This window comes from Tiliqua scincoides, chromosome 13, assembly GCF_035046505.1.
Source record: "Tiliqua scincoides isolate rTilSci1 chromosome 13, rTilSci1.hap2, whole genome shotgun sequence".
Taxonomy (NCBI): Eukaryota; Metazoa; Chordata; class Lepidosauria; order Squamata; family Scincidae; genus Tiliqua; species Tiliqua scincoides.
The window spans coordinates 18,118,800-18,143,851 of NC_089833.1; the positions used below are offsets into that span (position 1 = coordinate 18,118,800).

Sequence of the window (25,052 nt, forward strand, 5' to 3'; positions counted from 1 at the left end):
ATGACCAGAAAGGCGGTATATAAATACCTAGTTATTATTATTATTAAAGATCTTTTCGTTTTCTGTTTTGTTCCAGGACTACGTCTTTGATCTCAACATCTTTCAGCTGCAAAGATTCCATCACTTTTGGCAGCTAAATGGCATTACAGCATTGAACCAGGTTCACAACAGGTTTACCACCACTTAGGTCACTACAGAAAGAAAACAACAAAATGCAGGTGGTTTCAGCACACAGTGCGTCATAACATCTCAGGAAAACAAATTTTAAAAGTTGCTTAAGCACAAGCATATCAGGAGTTGCATCAACCATTTGGCGCCTGCTCTACTTCAAACACATCTCCAGAGCATTCGCTCCGGACTCAGAGCATCAGGAGCAAAAGCAGAAACCTGAACGCGCAATTAAGTGACCTCAAATGCAGCAGCTTTGCAGTATAGCAAGGTAGGCTCCGGCTAATTCCATTCTAATTTGTTTTGCAGAAGTGAGCTTCAAGGGAGTAGCGTAGCAAGCTCATTACTACGTAAGCTTACTACGTAAGCTCATTACCCCTGCTAATTGGGTAAGAGGCACTTTTTCAAGTGGGTGCTCCTTTTTTTAGCAGGGGGAGAGTAACTGGCCCACCTCACCCCAGCACTGCCTGTTCTAGTGGCTGTCTGCTGGTATTCATTTGCATCTTTTTAGATTGCGAGCCCTTTTGGGACAGGGAGCCATTTAGTTATTTGATTTTTCTCTGTAAACCGCTTTGTGAACTTTTAGTTGAAAAGCGGTATATAAATACTGTTGTTGTTAATCATCATCATCATCATCATCATCCTCCTCCTCCTTGCGACAAATAGGTTGGTCGTACAATGGTGACCTGCAGGGTAAAGCAGAGGGCAAGTTCTGATGCCTTAAACGCTGCAACAGCTAAATCTCCAGGGTCATTCTGAAATCATGAAGAATATTTTAGGGAGTGCTGATAGTCTGAACATTTTGTGGCATTTATCCCTGGACAAGCCTGTCCTACATCCGTGTCCTCAAACCTCCTTAGCCCTTGCATCACCCTGCTGGAAAGACAGGTCACCGCCCTGCCCAGAGAAACCTGAATCAAATCAAGCCAATGCCTTTCCAGAGAGATCAGCCGTATAAAGTCTGGGCTTCTACCTGAAGGTACTGCCAGGGTTTATACGCAGGCAACTTTTCATTCTCTTGGGGACTTCCAAGTCTTGGGGAAAAAAGATTCCACTTCTGCCTTGCTTAGGAGCAGCGCGCTTCTTGGCAGACCCAGTGCCAGTCTAGGAAATCTGTCAGGAATCGTTTCAAAGGATCACTGCAACTGCAAGTCCTTGCAGCTCAGCTTCAAAAAAGAACCCAGGATAGTACTGTCATCTCAAAGACAAGTGGGGGGGGGGATCTTGAGCTCTCAGTTTGGGCTGTCAGAACAAGAAGGCCTGCTTGCACAGAAATAAGTGTTTCAAGACATTTTTAAAAATCGTTAAGATGCTGGGATTTTTTACCCTTCCAAAATAAAGAGCAGAATGCCAAACAATAAAGAAATTGGACGGTAATTTAGTATGCTCAGACATTCTCAATTAGAGTTTCCTGTTTTAAGTGACAAGCAAGCATTACAACACAAAACCAACTAATTCACGCTTTTAAATACGGGGGGGGCCCCTCCGTAACTGCAGACTGGCCTCCTGTGGATGCCCCCTCTGGAGCACAACAGAGGCCTTGGACGCCTGTCAGTGGCATCTGCCGGGCGTAGACTGAGCTTGAGAGCAAAAAACACATGACCTGGTTTTCCGGAAAATCGGAAGTCAAGTGTTTTTTGCTCTCAGGCTCAGTCTGAGACTGGCAGAGGCTGCTGACAGGTGTCTACGGCCTCTCCTGGGTAGAGCACCCCAAGGCTCTGGAGGGTGAGAAGGCAGCGTTCATCTGTATCCACGGTTCAGTTAACCACGGGGCGGGGGGTATTTCAGAAGGGAACCCCCTCAGATACAGGGGCACGCCTGCGGTTTCTCTTATGTCTATGATTCTTTTCTACTCCTCCTGAGAATTCTTCCCAGCCGCCATACAACATGTATAACCAAAGCTGCCATCACTGAAGATTTCACAAAACATTTCATGGGATGTAATCTCATGAAATCTCACAAGATTTCGGCCCAATCTCACAAGACCCTCTTACACAAAGCTCACATTCAGGCCTTGCCTAGTGTAGCTTACAGAAAATTGCAAGCCTGTTTGCAACCATCTATCTTCCTGCTACACTGATAAGCAAACCAGGCACGCACAGTCCTCAGCCCAGTCACCAATTCTGGGTGCAGATTTCCTTCTTAAAAGAAAGAGCAGGAAGTCATATGTTTGCTTGTGCAAAGAGCTCCACAGATCCCCTGGATCACAGCCACAATGTACAGATGCTGCTAGTTATGTAGGTCCCAAGACCCATTCTGGGTGGCGGGAACAAAACAGAGCAGAACACCTCCATTTTGCTCCCACCACCTGGGATGGCTCCAAAGGGGAGGGGGAGGGGCCACCTGTAAGGTGCATTCAGGCGCCTGCAAAACTTAGTGCTTTGCACCCCCTCTAGCTACGCCATTGCCTTCTAGTTTCTTCCAAGCAAAGTTCCTCTTAATCTTACATAAGATCAAGTACAAAAAAGTATGGAAATGCTACCAAAATCCAATTCCTTTCATGCAGTAAGGAACATTCTTTTATTCCCCTCTCTTTTTTTCCCTTTTCAGACATTAAAAAAAAAAGATCTTGTACAACTCCTACAACTCAGGGAGATGCAAAAGTCTTTCTGCTCAAAAGCTGCAAAGCCACAGAAAATCCCAGGTTAAAGCCTCCACATATAAGTTTCAAAGGAGACATTCAGCTCTGTAAAAACTTGATCACAAACATGGGCAGGTGAGATAGAAGATTCACTAAAAAGTCACTCAATTCTAGCCTTTCAGTTAAAGCACTTAGAACAGATTATTTAACTAGAGACCTTACGTTGTAATAACTGATAGTCCACCCCAGACCAACTGCACATGGGAATCGATACTTTCAAAAACAAAGACTTGGAAATCTTCAATTCCATATATGCAATCCTGAACAAATGCTGCATGGTTGTGGGCTTAGTCAGCTTAACCTCAGGACTCTTCCGGTTTGGCTCACAGATAACTCACAGGGACGTATCATCATACAAACCTCTGTATTGTAGTCAGGAAAAAAGTTGAGAAGTTTGCAGCTCTGCTGCACCTGCTATGTCCAGACACTCGCTCACAGGTGTAGCAAATGACTGCTTTCATAATGCAATATCAAATTCCTGTCTGTGACGTTTTGCATACACACATACAGGGAATGCACCCAATTCCACACATACAATTGTATCCCCCAAAGGTCTAAATAGTTAAAAAAAAACCTGAACATGAGGCAGTATAGGAATAGATTGTGGGTATGTGTCCAACATTTTCTGCCATGAAGCCTGATGAAAAAAGTCCTTTTGCTTCTCTGCAATCTTCTTGCACTCCTTCAGCAATCTGAGCATATCTTGGCCATTTGATGCTCCATCTGCCTTGCAGGCTGGCTTCCTGCTTCTGATGTATTTAAAGAATGTTCATTGTTCGAGGCAATATGTTCTTCAAATTCTTTTCTCACTTGCATTGTTGTCAATTTACACTTGCTTTACCAGAGTTTGCAGTCCATTCGTGCGCATGTGTGTGTGTGTGAGCATTATAGTGCAAGGCCTAAGTGAAAAGAAAGAACCCTCCTCTGACCAATATACAAGACCACTGTTTCTCCAAGTATACTCCTAGGAGTCCTGGGGCTCTGTGAGACCCTTCAGGAGCTCCAAGAGCACACCATAAGCGGCCATTATCTTCCTTGCGCTGCACCACTCCGCATAAGCACTGGTGCTCTGGGACTCCCCAAGAATCCATGCATGTGCTGGCCAGGCTCCCCGAAACTCTGTTTAGGAATGCAAAGAGCTCCAGAGACTGAAAAGTTTGAGAATGGCTGCATCGGACAACCGCACAGCTGTGCAACAGAGAAAATGTCTGAAAACCCATTGTAGCAAGTTCTTGGTTAAGAATATTTATATACTGCTTTTTCAGCAGAAAGTCCTCAAAGCCCCCTAAGGAGCAAAAGAAGGGGAGGGGGCAGTTTGCATCATCCATGTCCTGGTAAAGCCAAAATTGAGTAGAAATATGCTATCACCCTGAAGGGGATTCTGCAACAGTGCAGAATATTAATTAATTCAGATACTTTTTTTTTTTTTAATCAGAGTTGAGGTATTTCTCAATTGGACAGAGTCGGGGTACTGTATATTGGACACAATTCAGGCTTATAATTGGACTAAAGGGATTTAATGGTTCAAACTGAAGGATAACAGAATGTAAGGGATTAGTAATAAAATTAGTAAGAGCAATGCAATGGAAAGTTTTCCAATTATCATTTAGACGAGAATTACCATTAATCCTATAAATGGGAGGATTGCTTCCTCCAGTAAAGAGCCAAGGGACCTAAAATGATACTATAATTAAATAAGACTATGTACTCCTAAGAGGAGATTTTCCATTTATCCGGCACAATAACTCATCAGCTGCCTGTCTCACAGCCAATTTTAAAGTTTTCTAGGAATGGATTGATCTCAAGAATAAATCCCATAACTGAATACAAATCAAAACATATAGCAAAGTATAAATGTGCCATACAAACTGCTCTGGAATTGGAACTGAAGGTCGAGGTTCTAGAGCAGGGGTGCCCAAACCCCGGCCCTGGGGCCACTTGCGGCCCTCGAGGCCTCTCAATGTGGCCCTCAAGGAGTCCCCAGGTTCCAGTGAGCCTCTGGCCCTCCGGAGATTTGTTGGAGCCCACACTGGCCCGACGCAACTGCTCTTGGTAAGAGAGCAACTGTTTGTAGTCTTGCATGAGCTGTGGGATGAGGGCTCCCTCCACTGCTTGCTGTTTTACATCTGTGATGCAGCAGTGGCAGTGAAGGAAAGGCCAGCCTTGCTTTGTACAAGGCCTTTTATAGGCCTTGATCTACTGCAAGACCTTCAATCATTCATATAAGTTCATCTTTAATATATTCATTTATGTAAATTTATTCAAATTTTAAATGTAAATTAATTCTTTTTTCCCGCGGCCCCCAACGCAGTGTCAGAGAGATGATGTGGCCCTCCTGCCAAAAACTTTGGACACCCCTGTTCTAGAGTGTTGCAGGTATTACACTAGCAATTTTGAGGGGGGGTGGATGTGTCTAAGAGTCCTTGACAGTTCCCCAGACATGGGGCAATGCCATCCAGTTCTGCTCCCAAACCTAGAGTGGAAAAGGAAGAGGGTCAAGGAAGCATCTCTGATATTCTTGCAGTTTAGGGGGGAGGGCATCTAGTAAAGTGCTGCAAAAGTAATGCTAAATAGTTAGGTTGCCGGCGACACAAAAAGGAACGCAGGACAGGAAGACAAGAAATAACTGGTTCCAGATCAGCCTGGGAAGAGAGTGGCTGTAAAGCTGGAAATGCTTCCCAACGCTTTACAGAGAAAAAGAAAAAAGGTGAGGCAATGGAAGAAATTGCTCAGCAAAGTTGTGCAACTTCCTTCCTGAGTAATTCTTTGCATCTTGGAAATCCAGTCCTGTAGTTAGTTTGCATGAGATTTGCCATGATTGGCATCCTTCAGTCTCTGAAGACTCTGGTATCGCGCTCTGAAAAGCATCTAGTGTGGCTGAAGAGGCCGATTCGGGAGTGACAATCCCTTCCACACTGGGAGCAAGTGCAGTCTGTCCCTGGTCTGTCTCCCTGGCTATGGGCCTTCCTTCTTTGCCTCTTAGCCTCAGTCTGTTGGCCAAGTGTCTCTTCAAACTGGGAAAGGCCATGCTGCACAGCCTGCCTCCAAGCGGGCCGCTCAGAGGCCAGGGTTTCCCACTTGTTGAGGTCCACTCCTAAGGCCTTCAGATCCCTCTTGCAGATGTCCTTGTATCGCAGCTGTGGTCTACCTGTAGGGCGCTTTCCCAGCACAAGTTCTCCATAGAGGGGATCCTTTGGGATCTGGCCATCGCCCATTCTCATGACATGACCAAGCCAACGCAGGCGTCTCTGTTTCAGCAGTGCATACATGCTAGGGATTCCAGCTTGTTCCAGGACTGTGTTTGGAACTTTGTCCTGCCAGGTGATGCCGAGGATGCGTCAGAGGCAGCGCATGTTGAAAGCGTTCAGTTTCCTCTCCTGTTGTGAGCGAACAGTCCACGACTCGCTGCAGTACAGAAGTGTACTCAGGACGCAAGCTCTGTAGACCTGGATCTTGGTATGTTCCGTCAGCTTCTTGTTGGACCAGACTCTCTTTGTGAGTCTGGAAAACGTGGTAGCTGCTTTACCGATGCGTTTGTTTAGCTTGGGATCAAGAGAAAGAGTGTCGGAGATTGTTGAGCCAAGGTACACAAAGTCATGGACAACCTCCAGTTCATGCGCAGAGATTGTAATGCAGGGAGGTGAGTCCACATCCTGAACCATGTGAGATTTGCCACTCCCAAGTTATTAGCAATTGTCGTCCTTTAAGGCTGCAGTCCTCTGCACACTGACAGAAGTAAGTTGTGGTATCTTTCACACAAGGAGCAATGTCATCTGCCTTACAATGCCACTGAAAGATTGTACATGGTGATGCATGTGAGAGGGCCTTTTCTGCAGTGGCATTCAATTCTTGGGGGTCATCATGGAGAAGGTGCTACCCCACACGTACGTCAACTGAGCTTCAACAAGACACAGCACACAGAGCTGAGCATCCTTCAAATATCTCAACAAATTGGGAGATTTATGTGGCAAGAGATGGTCCTCGAGACAACTAGGGCTCAACTAATATAGGGCTTTAAAAGGTCACCACAAAGATCTTGAACAGGACCCAGAAAATGAAATGCATAAAATGCCAATGCAGTTCATGTAAAATTGAAGTACTACGCTTCTATTGCACAGAAGCATATGCAACCATCAACAACCACAACACGTTTACTTTGGATCAACTACTCCAGATGTAGCACATGGAGAATAGATTAATTAACATAATTCATACTGCAATTCTGTACCATGTCCAGTAGAAACAGACATTGACACCAATCCCAACATGCAGTTGGCCCTTGGTATCCGTGGGAGATCCATTTCAGGACCCCCAAGTGGATACAAAATTCACCCATGTGGCTGGTGGACCTCAGTGGACCTCTCAGACATGACTGGATGTGACCTCTGGTCGCAATCCAGGAGGTCCTCTGAGGCCTTCTAGCTGCAGGCTCAGCATCCTTGGATACTAAAATCTGCAGATGCCAAGTTTGCAGATAAGGAGGGCCTAATTGTTCTCAACTGTCCAAGACAGACCTACCATACTGTAAGCGGTTGAGAATAATCAGACATACAAAAACATACTCAACATCCTACGAAAAGGGAACATCAGTTATATTGCTGTCCACAAGGAAAAGAAAATGAAAAGGAAAGTAAGACAAGACAGACGGACTCTGGTCCCGGGCCACATTTCTCCTCTTGGGAAAGAGAGAAAGAAACTTCATATTTTCCCATATTTGAAAATGGAAGATACGATCACCTCAAATGTATTTTTCATTCTGAAGAGGAAACGGGGAGATAAGCAATACAATCCCTTTTCTCATCCTGTTCCAATACAAAGTGCCTTTGAGAGTGTCCCAGCTGAGCTTCCTTTCTTCAGACAAGCAGAGAGTAGGAGTTGTGTGCTGTTGTTCTTCAGTAAAAACATTTCAACCATGAGAAAGGGGGGAAGTCTTCCAATAATGCAAGCACAGGGCCAATGAGAGATGAGGACCACATGCTGCAGGAGGGGGTGAGATCCACTAACAACATCCCTCACCTGCCCCCGCCCCCCCAAAAAAAACTTTTGACTTTTGATAGGTTAAGCAGAAGGGAACTTGAACTGAGGCAATGTCTGGCTGAAGGCAGGACGGCATTTCCTAACAGCCATTGATATTTACAATGCATGGAGGCGGGAAGCGGCAGCAAAATTAAGAGAAGGGTGTTTTGCTGTTGGCACATACTGTTTTTCATCTCAGTAAGCTGCTTCCCCCAGGACTCCACTATTTTCCATGACATCTTTTCTCACATGCACTTCCCTCTCCTGCTTGAAGCTTTCCCAGCAATCATGTGGAAAGCAGGAAGATTCTCCTGTCTTACAAGTGCAAGTCCATTTTTCTTCATTTTAACAGTGGTGTCTTTCTTTTTTCTTTTGAAACTGTCAGAAAGAAGACATCAGTAACTTCTCTTGGGCAGTCCAGCACAGGTTTTCCTCTACAAAACTGATATGATGATAATACTTTCTTGTATGGTCTGTTTTTAATCCCCCACAAACAATAGCATAGGTAATTTGCAAAGAATATTTATAGTGGACCCTCTACATCTGCAGGTCCCATATCTGTGGATTTAACCATCTGTGAATTTAGGGTCCACGTGGATGACTCCAGAGGCTCCCCACAATTACTTATCTGGAGCCTCTGAAATCTCCTCCTAGGTCACAACAGGCCAGCGACCCGCTCTATTGGCATCTTCCTTGGGCCTCAGGGTGGCCTGTAGAAGCTCTGGAAGCTACTTCCAGTTTTTGGAGGCAACTTCCTGTTTGACCAGAGGTTTCTCCTGAGGCCCAGGAGACAACAGAATGGCTCACTGGTCCATCACAATCCAGGAGAGGAGGCCTGAGGCTCCAGGTAAGTAGTTGTGCAAGCTCTGGGAGTGGACTCCAGCCTCCGTGGAATTCATTATCAGGCCAAACCCTTAGGTAAGGAGACCCCACAATATACGCCGCTTTTGAAAAGCCATGGTCCTGTAAACTGGAAGACCTGAATAAATGTTGATCAAGTGTTTCCCGTGTATTAAAACAGAACACGAGACTTCTAAAATAATGTAACTTTCTTTTCCAAGTGGATGGAAGAGGCAGCAAAAATGATTTTCCAGCCTGCAAGTAACTGATTTGCTGCCAATTTAGAGATCCCTTATCTCTGCTTTCCCAATCACTTTATGATGTATTATAAACATCAACAGTTAATGCTGTAAGAGCAAAGACCATTTTCATCACACAAAAAAGCTTATATGTCAGTACTACACACAATTCATATTAAGTGTTCTCAATAACTTTGATGTTGTAAACAAGCAAGAAAATGCCTTGAGGCACACATATGCAGAACAGGGTTTAACAGTAGCCAACTCTTTTTTCTAACTGTATCAGGCAGAGCTCTTGTCAACAAGTAGTATCTCCATTTCATCTTGCACTGACTGGTCTGGTTATAGATCCAGGGCTAACTCACGGGTTACATTTTTGCGGGCTTGGCAGAGGTCCATCTCGCATCACAAACTGGTTTTAAAACACCCCTCAGTTTCAACTGTGGCCTTCCACATGGCATAGTGACCAGCTGTTCAACCACAAGTTGAAAGATCAAACACACCCCAGCATACGTTTCAAGTTGTGCAGGCCTTCGGATCTTGGTCACAACAATCAAAGTGGTAACACATGGATCTCACTCTGGTCCACATACCCAAAGATTCATTTTAGCGACTGTAGGTGAGACCAAGCAGCATATTCCTATGCATGACTACTCAGAAGTAAGTTCCACTGAGTTCACTAGTAGCTACTCCCAGTAAGTGTGTAGGATTACAGCCCATGTTCTATTTATAGAAAGGTTAGGAGCCGGAGGTCCATAAATTGAAACTGACAAAGGTCCTTGCTGGCCTATTGGCCCATTAACAAAGGACATTCTGTGCCTGTGTGGAAAAAGCACCACTGCAGCCATCCGTTAAGTCAGATGTCCATAAGCTGGGGAGCCTGTGTGTACTATGAACTGTCCAGATCTGCAGACACACCTTCTGCAAGGCCCAGCGCACGGCTTGCAGTTCCATGGCAAGCCACAAATACCAGAGTTGTGCTGCATCTCCACCCAACCATTTGCTGTTCTGTTTCTCAACTTCCATGAGCACCAAGAAAAATCTCACCCATAGAATGAATCGCTTGGAAAGACTCAAAGTGACAGCTCGACTCACTCTGAAGCGGTGAACTCTTCAGATACTGGTTCCATGGGACGGAACAGTCTTACTACTTATTTTATTTATTTATCTAGGCATTGCAGGCTGCCTTCCTGCCTCCTTCGATGGCCTCAAGGCAGCTCACATTCTGTTAAAAACCAAAAATGTAATCAAGACACCATAAAATGACAATCAATTCAAAACAACAAGAGCTGAGAGTTACTGAAAACCCCACAGGCAAGGAGAGATCATAAAAAGCCGAACCACAGCAACAGCATAAAAGGGGGGGGGGTTCCAACCAAATGCCTGGCTAAGCGAAAAAGCCTTCGCTCAGTGATGGGGCCAGCTGAGCTTCCAGCAGGAGGGAGTTCCAAAGTCTTGAGACCACGACCAAAAGGGCCTTGTCACGTGTTTCCACCACAACCCAGCTGCGCCTCAAAAGGAGGGGAAACACAGAGGAAAGCCCCAGCTGATAACTATATACTGCTGATTGACTGATGGTTCCCATTTTGGTGGCACAATGCATAACGCAGTGTACCAATCCTAAAACACACTGCACCGTCTAATTGCTGTTTGTGACAGGGTGTATTCATTGCTGTGCTAGCACAGTCTTGCATAAGCAGAGCTTTACATAAAAATGACAGCAGTATCATTACACTGGAACTTCAAACACGGGCAATATTGTGCAACTGCTCAGTATCAGGACGTATCAGACGTGGGGAGGGGCGACCACTCCTGTCAATGCATCTTTAGGACTGGGGGGGGGGAGACAAAGATCAGAAGCAGCAGTTGGGTACTGTGGGCCCTGCACAAACCCCTTCACAAACATGGTGTGCTCCCTGGTATCTGGTGTGCTCCCTGGGGCATTTGGTGGGCCGCTGTGAGATACAGGAAGCTGGACTAGATGGGCCTATGGCCTGATCCAGTGGGGCTGTTCTTATGTTCTTATGTTCTTATGTTCTTATGGTCCGGAGCAGCTGCCGGCAGCTGTCTGGGAGCAGCAGCAATGCGACCACATTGAAGTTTCCAGAGAAAATCTAAGAAGTCACCAGCCGTCTGGTTATCCAGCTTCTGAAGGAGAGATTGTTATGTCTAGCCGTTAAGGAAGATATTGACAGTTTAAAACGACTAAGAGCGCCTAAAGCAATCAGCTTCTCAAATCCAAACAGGAAGTTCTTCAGATAAACACAAGGGAATCTGAGAATGCAGCTATTCGGAGGCGATCTAGATTAAAAGGGAAGTACATTTATATTTTGGGTGGAAAGTGTAAACAATAAGCGAGTGTCTCGGAACTCCCATTTCTCTGAGTTTTCATAGACTCACGAAGGAGCACTCGTGAAAACACTCCGATACGCTACTGTGACGATGTCAGGCAGTTTTCCACACCACTCTGAATGGAGTCACATGAAACAGATGGCACTGTTTCCATAGGAATTAATGGAAATCTAGAGTGACAATTTGCAGAAACCCACACAGCACAGTCACTTCGCTCCTCATTAAATTCCTGCACGCCTCCCTTCCCTCATCAGAAGCAGCTCCAGAGGCAGCCAGAGAAACCAGGGAGCTGCCAGTCTAGAAGAAAGGCCAAGGCTTCCTGCGCTGTGGGCGTCTCATCCTTCACACTGTTATCAACTGCAGCTCACCGCAAGGACGCACTGAATCATTTCCCCAGGGGAATCCTCTGGGCAGCTGAGAAAGGCAGCCCTGCTCTCTCTGCAGCTGTTCAAGTTCCCAGGAGAGACGAGGGACGGAAGCATATCCCTGCTGCTGCAGCATGGAGGGGGCTTTCCAGTCTGGGAAAGAGGGACAGGAATATGGCTTCCCACCAACAAGAGCCTCATGTCAGCAAGGAAGACACATTCCTCCCCTCTGACTGGAACCCAGAGTGGTGCTGTGTGGTGCACAGATCCTGATCCAGAGACACTTCCTGGGTCCAGAGATGCAGCTACCCCGTCAGATGGGAAGCAGCTATGGGGGGAAGAGGAGAAGACTGTACCTGCCTTCCAATCAGGCTCCAAAAGGCCCTGAACAGTTCCTCACTTGTCAATATGGACAGGGGATTCTCCTACCTGCCACCCATGGTCCTCAAGACTCCGTGTGCATCTCCCTGCAGTCATCCATATTTGGAACAAGGAGAAAACTGTGCTTTTCCCCAAAGCATGGACAGAAGAGGTTCTGCAATCTTTTGTGACCAAAAAAAGGCTTGCTTTTGTGGAGGGGGGCAGAAGAGAAGGTTGGCCTTCCTGTTGCTTGCAGCTGTGAAGGATCCAAAGAATGCCTTCCAATGTGTAGGGAAAGCTTCCTCCTCCCTACACAACTCACAAAGGAGCAAACTGTGTCGACCTTTCAAACATGTGTCAGGCATTGGGGGGGGAGAAGGTCAAAGATCAATAGTACAGACTAATAAGTAATTGGAGACTTGACATTAAATGACAGTAATAGCTCAGACTATCCTGTCTCCAGGCCTTGAAACCAGAAGATGCAACACATGCAGGTTCTCTCGCCTGAACCCTATGCAATTCCCTGCATTTTCCTCCCCGCCTGTCTTAGCTAGAAGCAGAGCGCATGTGAGCTTGAACACTGGCTTCAATTTCCTGCCAAGAGGTCTGCATCCAAAATACATCACCACCTCTGCATTTCTCTAATAGGGCAGAACACAACAGATCACAAAAACGTCAGACTAGGAAGCTGAACCAGCCTGGAACCCAAGTATATCATTTTTTATGATCTCCACGTTATTGCACTTTAAAGGGAAAAACAAATAGTCACAACAGCCTACTCTAAATCGCAACCAAACTTGGAAGCATCAACATTTAACTATTTCAACATGAGGTTTACAGAACAGGCCTGAGAAGGAGGCACTGATTTCCTGTTGCTTTTCCTTGAATATTTTTACAGAGTGTCATTTTTTTCCCACCCCACCCTTTTCCTTTACTGACATTTTTACACAATGACTTTGATTTGACCACCACTGAACCATATACACCACACACACACACACAGCTGGGTCCTGTATTATTCTTCCCATACACAGGATGACATCTTAGTTTTCGCAGCAAAGTTTCACAGAGCATCAGGCAAGCCCTTTGATATGCTGGCTCCAGAGGGTGGTGCTGGAGTGTGAACCAGGGGCCCACAGCTCCCGGCCACTTCATCCCGTCCCCCTCACTGGATGCTGCAGGAGTTTCAGTAAGCTCAAAATTCACTTAAGAAAACCTAGAGTCGCTCACAGAGGTAGGGAGCAATCTGGAGCCACTACACATCTCCAGCTTTTCCCAACTGAACTTTGAGGATGCAGGAGTGACTCCTGTGCAATATGGCCCCTGGAAAAATGCCTATTGGCCTCGGATATGGGAGAAGTAGGAGGGTGAGGAAGTGCCTAGCTGTATTCCACTTCCTCCTCCTCCTCCACCACCTTAGGCCAGCTGGGTTACTCCAAGCAAGAGTGGGACCTTCGCTGCTGCAAGGAGCATGCCAGGACAGGAAGAAGTGGGTGGAACTGCCCAAGTCCGCCATCCAGTTTGCCTGCCTGCCTCTCAGCCTGCCCATTCAGTAAGCGGGGGGGGGGGGAATGCCTCCTCCCATTTTTTGAAGCTCACTGCTAGAAAGGTGACATGCATCTGATTTACAATCACTTCCAAAATTAAGCATGGTATAGCATTTTTTATGCATGAACGCATTTTATGAAGTTCTCCACACACTCCTACCTGCCCTTCCTAAAATACCTACAAGAAGCTGTTGGTGTAAGTGACTAGGAAAGTCAACCGGTCAGAGTACATAGAAGAGAACCTACACCAGAGACCCTTCCAGGGCTCTCCTGCAAAAATAGCTGCTCAATGTCACCCAGGTTTCAGCGCGCGCACACACAAACACACACACACACACACACACACACACACAGCTTGCCTATTTCTGGTGAGGGAATGGAAGCACACTATCACAACTGTGCAACATGCTATTTCCTCACTGTGGCATCTGTTGGTCTCACCCTCCGTGTGTGTTGCCATGAAACAGCCGAGTAGCACCAAGAACTACTTCTGGGAACACAGGAATCTGCCTTCTACTAAGAGACCCACATCTACCTAGCTCAGCACTGTTGACACTGGCCGGCTGGGCTCTCCAGGAGCTACACACTGGAATTTTCTGGAGATGTCAAGGGCTGAATGTGGGTCCCTCTGCATGCAAGCAAGCAAGCACTCTACTAATGAGCTACAGCCCCTCCCTAAGGCAAGCCATGACATACATACCACACCCAGCTGCCCATCTAAAATTGGCTTCTTGCTTCCCTTTGGGGTAAAGTTTATCTAGTTCAAGTCTCTCGAAGAGGGGACGGCATGATCTAAATCCTCTGGCACCTACACTAGGGCTACGGTTTGTATTTGATAGGGCTAAACGGACCAGTCCTTTCTCTTCAGACTCTCCAAGCCACTGAGGCCTTCACCCCATTTAGGAGCATGAATCTCCCATCATTGCCTGCCTTGCTTCTCCAGGACAGCTGCTGGTGCTATTTCATCAGCTGTAAGCCTTCTGAAAAGGGATGTGGTCTCTTGCTTCGTTGGATTTACGTCCCTGTCTTTTTTAACCAAGATGCTCACTGTTGTCCCAAAACAAATAACGGTTAATTTAGTGAGATGCTCCAAGTTCTGATACTCTCCTTCCAGATGGGAAGCAACCCTGAATTATTGTTCCCGTAATATAAAACTGGCTTGACAAAGAACCTGAAAAGACTCTCTAAGGGCCAGAACAAAACAGAGAGACAAGACCTGCTAGCAAATGTAATTGGCACATGAATTTTTAAAGAGATACACATCCTAAGAGGGTGCTACCTGCATATTCCTGGGGGCAGTTCAGTGCAGGTGTGCTGGCACGCCCCATTTCCTTTCTAGCCATGGTTATGCGGGGGGGGGGGTAAAACCCTTTTCCACATGCACTTTTGAATACCACAGCTGAGCACCTCAACTCTGTGTGCCAGAACAAACTCTCTTCTTCATGGAGCCAGGACTCAGGTCAGTTTCTCCCTTCAAGGAGCAGCTTGCTACTTTCCCTCAGCTGCTACTTTCCTAGGCCTCACTCTCTTACAGCTGCCCTGGCTGGCTTCTTTGGCACCTTAAAAAATAAAACAAGGTCATTCTTTTCAGCATCAAAAAACTGTGACGATGTACAAATGCACAATTAAATGACACTTTGAGATCTCACTCAATCCTACTAAGAGGCTATCATTTTAGTCATCTGTTGGAATGAGGAAGCAGACTAGGGAGTCCAAAAAATATGTATATCCAAAGACTCACCGCAGTCATAAGAAACAAAATATGCTGCCGTTCTTTCAATAATTAGACTTCCAAACTGTACTGCAGTTTACGTTTTTATAAACATTCCTTTGCAGATATTTTGAGGTGCATCACTGACTTTAAACATGACATCCATTTGAATGCTCAGGTGGTGTACAGTGGACAGGGTTCTACAGGAGTTACAACAAACTCCTCTAGAGCAGGGGTGCTCACACTTTTTTGGCTCGAGAGCTACTTTGAAACCCAGCAAGGCCCAGAGATCTACCAGGGGGGAAGGAAGCATCTGACAGACACCCCCTTTAATGTATGGAGCCCCTGCTGGAGTCTAGTCAGTTTCGTCAGTTTTGTTGCTGCATGCCTGAAGAGCAGCTAAAGTGTCCCTTTCAGTGTCAGTTTAGTGTCAGCTAAATATGTCTGACATATTAACAGCTTGGAGAGACAGGGCTCCGCGATCTACTCATTTTGCCTCGCGACCTACCGGTAGATCGCAATCCACCTATTGAGCACCCCTGCTCTAGAGCATCCATAAAGTCCCTGGGCTGGTCTCCCAAATCCCACATCTGACCCAGTTAACCTTTTCCAGGTTCAACAGCTGCAGTCGCCCACTACTCCAAATGTTGGTTCATTAAAGTATCACCAAGGCAACCACACGAACGCTGCATTAATGGAACCACCATTGCCAAGTCAAGATTTCAAGTGGTTGTTGCCAGGATTAAGTTAGATTTCTAGAACAGATACAGGGGTGTGACCCCAGCACAAGCAGATGTGATCCTGGATTTTCAGTCCAGTGCTTGTTTCCTAGGCTGCTTTTGAATCCTGCAAGATTATTTTTGTATTACTGCAGTTCTGAGAATTATAAAAACCTCTCCCCCACCTCCACCCCCAGTAAAAGACCATTCTTATGTTTTATGCTTATGAGCCATTAGCTAGTCACTAAAATATTTGAAAGAGAACACCTGGAGGGTACACATGAATAAGTGAGCAGAAAATACACCACATGCTAAAACGTATACAGAAAATTAATGACCTGCTGTGTAATGAATCAAGTCTATAAATTAGATATGCTCATACAAGGCACAGGAGAGACTAATCTCTGCAACTGCACATTGCCAGTGTTTTCAAAGTCCTCACATTTCCTTCTTTTCTGAAAATTAATGACTCATTTCTCCTTTTTGCATTAAAGATCTCCATAGAAATTATCCTACCGACTACACTTTTCCAGCCTGCGCAACAAAAAACTGTCCAAGTTAGTTCTCGATTCATGGTTAAAGAAACTTTAAACAAAAAAACTTTAATTAGCTGTAGGAAAAGGGCATAACTATAGCTCACAGCGAGTTATCGAGGCATTTCTCTTAGAAACCTAAGAACATTCGCTTTTACTTGGAATGAAGTTTCCAATCCTAAGGAGTAAAGGTGCTGAAAATGATAGGCTTCATATAAGAACTAGAAACAAAGGGACAGACACAGAAGACCCTGCTTACATTATGGCTTCCAACCCCAAAATATTTCACACTCTTAGATGCCACAGGAAGGTTTTTAGACCTGCACAGGAATAACTGAATTCTTTTTTTCAGACCCATCTAAAAGCCGTCTCACACACAGTATGGTTTTTTTCTTCCGTACTGTCCTGTAACTCTGGACAGCAAACCCTTCTTAATATTTATTAATAATAATAATAATAATACCACCACCACCACCTGGCATTTATACTACACTTTCTGAACATGCAATTGCTTCATACGTATTATCTTGATGGCAGTCCTCACCACAACCTCGGAAAATATTATTATCCCCATATTGCAGCTGCAGAAGACTGAGGCTCAGGGCGAGGGGCTTACTGAGTGCCTCTGAATGAGTCTGTGGCAGAGGCAAGGTTTGTTCCAGGGAGGTGCTGATTAGCAGCTCAGCCACCCTGCCCAGCTGCAGGATGTGACAGCATTATTAGGCACCCCAAGCAGCATTTTCTAATGAAGGGACAGGTCGTGGGGCTACTCGGCTACTCCGTCACATCTTCCTCTTTGGGGTGTTTGAAAGCCCTTTGCGACGTGATTGGGACAAGCTGTTTCAAGGTCTAGTTAAGCACCACTTAAGACCAGTCTACAAGCAGATAGAACCGACTATAAACTGCAACACTGTATTTGTCATGAAATCTTATAACATCATACCATGGATTTTAAGAGCCTTCAAAAGGAAATTAAATAAATGCAAACCAGATGTTCACCAAACACACTGATGAGAATGTTTTTAACTTCATAGCAACCAAGCAGGGTCAAGCCATTTCCGCCTTCAGACAAGTCGCAGGGGACCACAAAAACACATAGCTTTCTAGTCGATTTTGTGCCGGTGTTGCCAAGTAAAGGAAAAGCTGCCGTCCAAAACAACAGTTTGCATGGCCAGGATTTCACAAAGCGCCTTCTGGATTTCAGGGCAGAGTCAAAATCTGAATGAAGTTAACAGCAATGCCATATATCCAAGCAACAGGGTGTAAATTAAAGCACATGTAGACTGCCATTGAAAAAATGAGCAATCAAAAGGATGGCTGGCCAGGTGATTCACTTAGAACGTCTATCCTGCAAGGTGAATCACTCAGAAATAGGACATGCCAAAACTGAAGCTGCCGAAGCAAACCTTTCTGGACCCAGCAGGCGTGTGTGTGTGTTTTACATTAAGCTCCAGTTACACAATCGCAGACTATTCTTGGAGGCCTTCTGCCTCGTTCAAGGCAAGCATTTATGGTTGTCAGTGAATGATGCAGCTGTTAAATATTTTTCATCTGCAAGCTGCACACCCACATAGCTCCTATACAGTGCCACACACACCCAAACTTGCACTATGAACACAATGTGGCAAGATGGTTGGCTGCGTGCCTATCCGAAGGCATCAGTCTTTCCACTGTGGCTCACAGAAGGGCCCCTCAGCCCTAGAATTCCACCGTTTTCCAACTGAAGACAACAGGACTATTACAAAAATACGAATAAAACTGAGAAACGCAAAAAGCTGAACGCAGCAGAAAATCCACCACTCCTTCACTCCAGTGTCCCTACAGCACAACCCTGGATTGCCTAATGGACTGTGGCTTCAGTCCCCACACGTTTTTTAAAGGCTGAAGCAAGAGCTGTACATATTTCCTTCATTACTTGACTAACCTGCCTGTTAATTATATACGAGTCTCTGTATGAAAAACAGAAGAAGGGAAAAAAGTAAATATTTGCCTTACGATCAAAACTGTAGGTGCTCAGTTGACAAAATGGCCCACAACTGTCACTATTAATTGTTGACTTTGGAGTGTTTTGCTAAATACACTTTCTCCTTAGCATCCTTATGGGGAGCATTTCATACTTATCAAGACCCAAGATGTGTCCCGTCAAGTCCCAGAGGCAGCCAGGCTTTCCTGAATATGCCAGTTACGCTCCCAGACTCTCTATCCAAGAGTCTTAACAGGAGTTGCTATTGATCCAACAGGGCATCCCTTAAAATGCCCAGATCTTCAAAAGCTAGTATCGGGATTCCCGTAACTCAGGAGCACAACAATCATGTGTGCCACTTCCAGTGTTCGGTTGTGAAAGAGAAACAAACAAACTTAAGTTCACACGTGCCGGGGCTTCTGAGGAAAATCATCCCCTGGTTCATATCATTTTCTCTTGAGGGCTGCACAGCTGTTACCTCATCCGTCTCCATTTTTGGTTCAAGATAAAGAACTTACTGTTTTATACTGTACCACCTGCGGCTAACATTGATCTGCCCCTCAGTCTACACTTGTCATTCCTCCTGAGTAAAAGATGGAACACAAATAATATTTACAGGCTACAGGTGAAAGGCACTGGAACATTTTCAAATATCACTGTCTGTTCTAGTGGCTGTCTGCTGGTATTCATTTGCATCTTTTTAGATTGTGAGCCCTTTTGGGACAGGGAGCCATTTAGTTATTTGGTTTTTCTCTGTAAACCGCTTTGAGAACTTTTAGTTGAAAAGCGGTATATAAGTACTGTTAAGTACTGTTAATAAATTCTGCCTCTCCTATGCTGAAGCAAATGGACAAGGCGGCTTGTATACAAAACACTGTATGGGCCTTTCAGAAGCAACCTTTGTTTTTAACCTAAAGATTTTGACCTTGACTTTGGCAACCTCCTGACCGAAAAACAGATTTCTAAGTTTGCAGTCTTTCCCCCCCCCCCCTGCAGCCTCCATGGAACAGGTTAATGGTTTGAGCCCATTTCTCAGAAAACAGACTACTGTAGATGCCATTCCCTGGACAATCTTAAGGTCTTTTGCCACAGAGAGACCAAGAACTGCTCTTCCTACGCCAAGGAGGCACTCCCAAAATTCCAGGTTGGTGAATATATTTTCTCGTTGGCATAGCTGCTGCTTCTGCCCTTTGGGGTCCTTCTATCCCTGCATTTAAATGTTTGTCTTTATTGTTGTTGTTGTAATCAAGAATTATGAACAATAAAAAGTCCAAAAAGTTCTGAACACAGCGCATTAATAAGCATAATTCCTACTGATTTGAAAAGAGAGTATAAGGCAGCTGCAATCTGGACTCTATTTTGGGAGAGGGGGACCCATAAAACAAGCATGAGCAGTACAAAAGATAACCAATGCTATATTACAGCAGGAATTTGTATTCAAGAAGAGCCTCTGCTTAATTTCAGGAAGGTGCTCCATTCTCAAAACAGACCCTCACGATTTTAACAGCACACAAAGCCTGCTATCAACAGACATGCTGGGTGCCAGAATCCCAATTACCCGATTAATGAGACACCTCAGTCATCTGAAGCTCCAGAAGAAAATGAGAATACAAGTCAATCAATAAGAGAAATCAGCACCATCACCAAAATTCAGTGCAGTGCAAAGAGCCCTCCAATTGGGACATAACAGAAGATTAAACACACACCGGCTTCACGGCTCTGAATGGAAATTCCTGAGAAATGCATGTGTGCATTTCCAAGTATGTGTGTTTAGGACTTCAATGGAAATCACTTTGCCTTGTATCCTAACACTGTTTGAAGCACACTGGCTCTGTTGGAGGAAAAGGAAGTTCTATGCAAAAACAGATTACATAAAATGGGCCCTTGCTATTGAGTTTCCATTGTCAGAAATGTTTTGAATAGCCAAGTTTGCAGCTACAGGTCTCTATCTGGAAGCGGACATTCTGAAGGGGAAAGAGAATGCTGCCAGAAAACAGGAGATTCTGTGACATAACAAGATGACAGCACAGCAAAGTGTCCTCCCATGACATCACAGAGCATTCTGGAGAACACTTTCCATTCAGATGGGGAGCCAGCCAACCATTCAGACTGGGGGGAAAAGATGAACATATTTTTCTTTAATCATAAGCGTCTTCAGTTTTTCAAACTCAGGGATTCATAGCTTCCAACCCACTAACTGGAAGACTGATGCTCTACAGCAGTGTTTTTCAACCGGTGATGCACATACCAGGAGTGGAATTTCACTGTTGAGCAGGTGGGACTTTGCCCCACCACCAGGGTGATCACACGGGCACTGCCCTGCCTGACTCAACCGTGCTGGAATTTGAAGATGACCAGGGCAGCAGTGCTCTAGTAGGCATGATGAGGCTGTGTTACTGCCTGGCCCATGAAAAAAAGGTGTGGATTGGGGAAGGAGGGCGCTACCTTCTCCTATGCACCACCTCTATCCTCGATAGCAACAAAAATACTTGCAAAAAAAGAAAAGAAAAGGAAAACAGAGTTGAAAAGCCTGGTCCTAAGAGGTACAGCAGGAACAGGATAGCTCGGTTAATATGTACAGATTCGAAAGGTTAAAGATGCTCGCGACATACTCCCAAACAGCACAGCCAGGCCGGAGTCAGGCCACAAAACCAAGCGGCACAAACCGCTGCTGTGCCGCTGCCACCACACCCACTAGCCAATCAGAATGCCAGCTGACTCAAGTCCAAGAGCCCAGCCAGGCCTCTGGAATCAGCCTGTTTATGCAGAAGTGCTGACAGGGACAGCACAACCACACTGACTTCTTAGCCAATGTCAATGTTTTCCCACAGTATCAAAGGTCCAATTAAAACCCACCAACTTGGATGCAGGCAATCCTGGCCTACTTCCTCCCGGGACCAGTCAGAGCAGACAGCATTCCCTACAATGGAGGAAGATCAAGAAGTACAGTCACCTGCTGGACTAACAGGAAAGAGATGCACGAAGTTAACCCTGATGCACTGCTGCTGATAACTCTACCTGGCAGGTGTGGTAAGAGCAGCAAAGTTGAATACAGGTCTTCCCTTATCTGCATACCACAAATGAAGATCAAAAGGAAGTGCTTGGGTTTTTATCTCTTTAGAACAGCAGGGAAGTGGCAGAAAACTTCCTGCCTGCCGGCAGACACAGGCAACCTGAAGCTCACAATTCCTCCTTTGCATTTAAAAAAATGTATTGCAACAAAAGGTTGAGGATCACCAGTCGACAGAGAAGGACACACACAAGGCACCCTTATAAGAAAGGAAGTGAAAAGTCTCAACTCCAAACTGCGCAAGGACAACAAAGAGACAAGAGTTAAAGCTACACAGGCACAATTTCAGGCATTCTAACTTTAACAGCCTGAGATCAGCACTGAAGCGTTCCTACTTGCTATTTTTGCAACACCTGCAAGAGGAAATAGAGAATTCCTTCATTCTTACATAATGTATTTAACTTTACAAATCCTTTAAAAAAGCACATTATGTGCTAACCAACATCTTTAGACCTTACAGCAAATGCTGCTGCCAACCAGATCCTGGAGTGACTGGCCCAAGATCCAGCTGGCAAAGCTGGTTTATTCGTATGAGGTCATGCACAAAGTTTCCCTTCTACAGACAGCATCATTCCCCCATGTCAGTTTCTCTTCAGCCGTTTCAAAGAAGTGCCACCCACTGGACTAACCATCAGGGACTAATGAACTATGTTTTATTTTCTAGAGACCTTTCAGCAAGTCTCTCAGGGAGGGGCCATCGCTCAGTGGGAGAGCACCTGGCTTGCAGGCGGAAGGACCCAGCTTCAAACCCCAGCACCATCTCCAGGAAGGGCTGAGTAAAATTCCTGCCAGAGAACCTGGACTTCCACTGCTAATCAGTGCCTACCATACTGAGTCCCATGGACCAGTGGTCTGACTGGGCAGGTGGCAGCTTCCTAGATTATCAGGGCAGCTTCAGAAAAGTAGTCATAGAACTGAAGAATTTTAAAAATGGGAATAAATTCAAGAGACACACAACTAGGTTGAACACTTACAAAAAGACCCTTTTTGGTCCAGCGTGTTAGGCTTCAAGCCTATACACACCTGGAAGTAAGTCCCACTGAATTCAATAGGGCTTACTTCTGAGTAGACATGCATAGGATTGCACTATTAATTTACCACGTTGTGGTTGTCTTCTGCAGTCACAACTGAGTGGTACATTCTAGTGAACCTCCAAAGGAAAGGTCTTTAATGACGAGGAGCAGCCACCAGCTATTTCCCTCTTTGTTCCTTTATCGGCCATAAATGACAGAACGAGACTGTATCATGAGGCCAGGCGCACAAGACAGAGGAGAAGGTCTCCTGCTTAAACTAGGTAAACTAACTGCACATGGAGCCTATTGGCAAACATACAGCGCAGTACACCAAATACCAAACTGTTTTAGATATGAACTTGCTGTTTCAGCTGCTTGCTCAGAGTTCCCCCCTCCGACTTGGTTTTATGGAAAACGGAACAGGCCAAAATCAGCTCTAGGCACATATTTGCTGGTCAAATAGCAGTGTGATGCCTACTGGTGACTAAACAGCTCAGGAAGCCACCACTAAGAAATGCTGCTTGTTTATGGGATGCCTTCCTGCAACATGTCACTGATTCATCCTTGCATTTTTCCTCCTGTCAAGAACAACACACCACACCCACTAGGTTTCAGAGGGCAAGCTCCATGCTCTCCTTACTGCCAGCGCTCCCAACGCCACCATCATGCCAGTTCTAAGTGGCACTTTGCATGTGAATCTGGCAACAAATATATTCGTGCACACAGAACAAACTTCTTTAATTCAAAGCTCCATTCGGAAATTGCAGAAGTTGTAAGTAAGAAGATCTGTGGGCTCTTTGCTTGTACAGCAACACCTTGACTTTCATTATGTTGCTCTTTCAGTCATTTTTAATTATAACCACACTTCAAATTTCATCCGCATGCTTCTCTTTCATCCAATCTTCCACAATGTTCGTTCATTGATGTTCTTACACTTATTTTTCTTTTATTTCTGATTATTTAGATTTCACATTTAGAGACAGTTTTTATGGAGGAATCTTAACCTTCATTTATAAAGAGGGGGACCCTACTCTGCCTAAAAACCGGAGACCCATTACTCTGACAAGCATCGACTATAGGATTTTAGCAAAGATTTTGAATGGCAGACTTTCCAAAATAGCCCCTAAGTTGATTATGAGGACCCAGACTAGTGCTGTCCCCGGGAGGAAGATGACCAACTCCTTAGTTCTGGTTAGAGGGATCTTTCAGGTGGTGGAGAAGGGAGAGTGAGTGGAAAGGGATACTTCTACAAATGGACCAATCTAAGGCCTTTGACAGAATAAACAGAAAGTATCTCTGGCAAACGCTGATGGCAAAGGGTGTGCCAGAGGTCTTCATAAACTATATAAAAACTCTGTATGAGCAGGCATCGGTTACGCCGCAGGTAAACGGATGGAAGGGAAAATCACACCCATAGAATCAGGGATACGCCAAGGATGCCCACTGAGCCCGCTCCTCTATGTTTTGGCATTAGATCCGTTGCTGGTCATACTCCAGGCAGAGCCCAGAATAAAGGGAAGCGCCATGGGTGGGGAAGGGAACAGCGCAGAGGCTGGGAATGCCATAAGAACGGTAGCCCACGCAGACGATGTGTACGTTATGGTTAGAGACGTGGGTGAGATGGAGACATTGAAGGGAATAATAGATGAATACAGCAGGGCCTCGGGAGCGGTGAGAAACGAGCATAAAACCAAATGTTATTCTCTTGGGTCGAGGGGGAAAAACAGAGGTGAGGGCCATGGAGGCTGTTTTTGAGACGGGTGAAAGGAAACAAGAGGTTCAAAGGGAGGAATCTGTAAAAATTTTAGGTATAATTTTTGGACTGAAACAAAGAGGATGGGAAGAGAACTGGAAACTGTGGGCCTCTAAAGTGGAGGAAAAACTGAAGAGGTGGAAAAAATGGAACTTGAACCTGTACCAGAGGGCGTGTTACGTCAACGTGTATTGTGTTCCAATTTGGCGGCGATCTAACCCCCACCGAAACAGGTTGTGGACAAGGTTACCCATCAGGTTTTTGTTTTCTTGTGGGGCACTGCCTTCTTCCCTCTTGCCCAAGCGATGGCATATAAGCAAGTGAAAGGAGGAGGCCTAGGGGTATGGGCCCTCGGACCTTTGTTCTTGGCGACCTTTGTCTCCTATAACTTTGGCAACTGGGCAAAATGGAGGCAGAGGCTGCAGGAAGGGGGAGCTTTTGCATCTGTATGGGCCCAATTCGGAGACACTTGGGAAAAGACGATCTGGGGACAGAAATGGTGGGCAAAAGAAGAGACGGGCTACGTACTCACTCAGGCGATAAAACTATCTTGCCGGAGTACATGAGGGAGGCGGTGACTCTGATGAAGGAGATGGGGCTCTCGGCCAACCCATATAAAACCAGCGGGCTGGAAGGGAAACGACTCAAGTGTTACGTGTATGAAACGACGGTACAGGAGTTTGCTGTTTCTCTTGGTGAGGCCTCATGATAAAGTAAGGTGCACCTTTCTGCGTACCTCTTGCAGGAGAAGGTGGCACACAG

General features: G+C 45.5%; 1 protein-coding gene across 4 annotated transcripts in view; it reads right to left on the reverse strand.

The window, feature by feature from the left end:
• CYTH3 (cytohesin 3) overlaps window positions 1–25,052 on the reverse strand; it is a 93,800-nt gene that overhangs the window by 38,459 nt on the left and 30,289 nt on the right. The window contains exon 1 of one of the 4 annotated variants that reach the window (XM_066640345.1): window positions 7,547–7,600. The exons of the other annotated variants lie outside the window; for them this stretch is intronic. The gene's annotated coding sequence lies outside the window, so the exon portion shown is untranslated. Of the gene's footprint in view, window positions 1–7,546; window positions 7,601–25,052 lie in introns of those variants that run through there. 4 annotated transcript variants of the gene reach the window in all.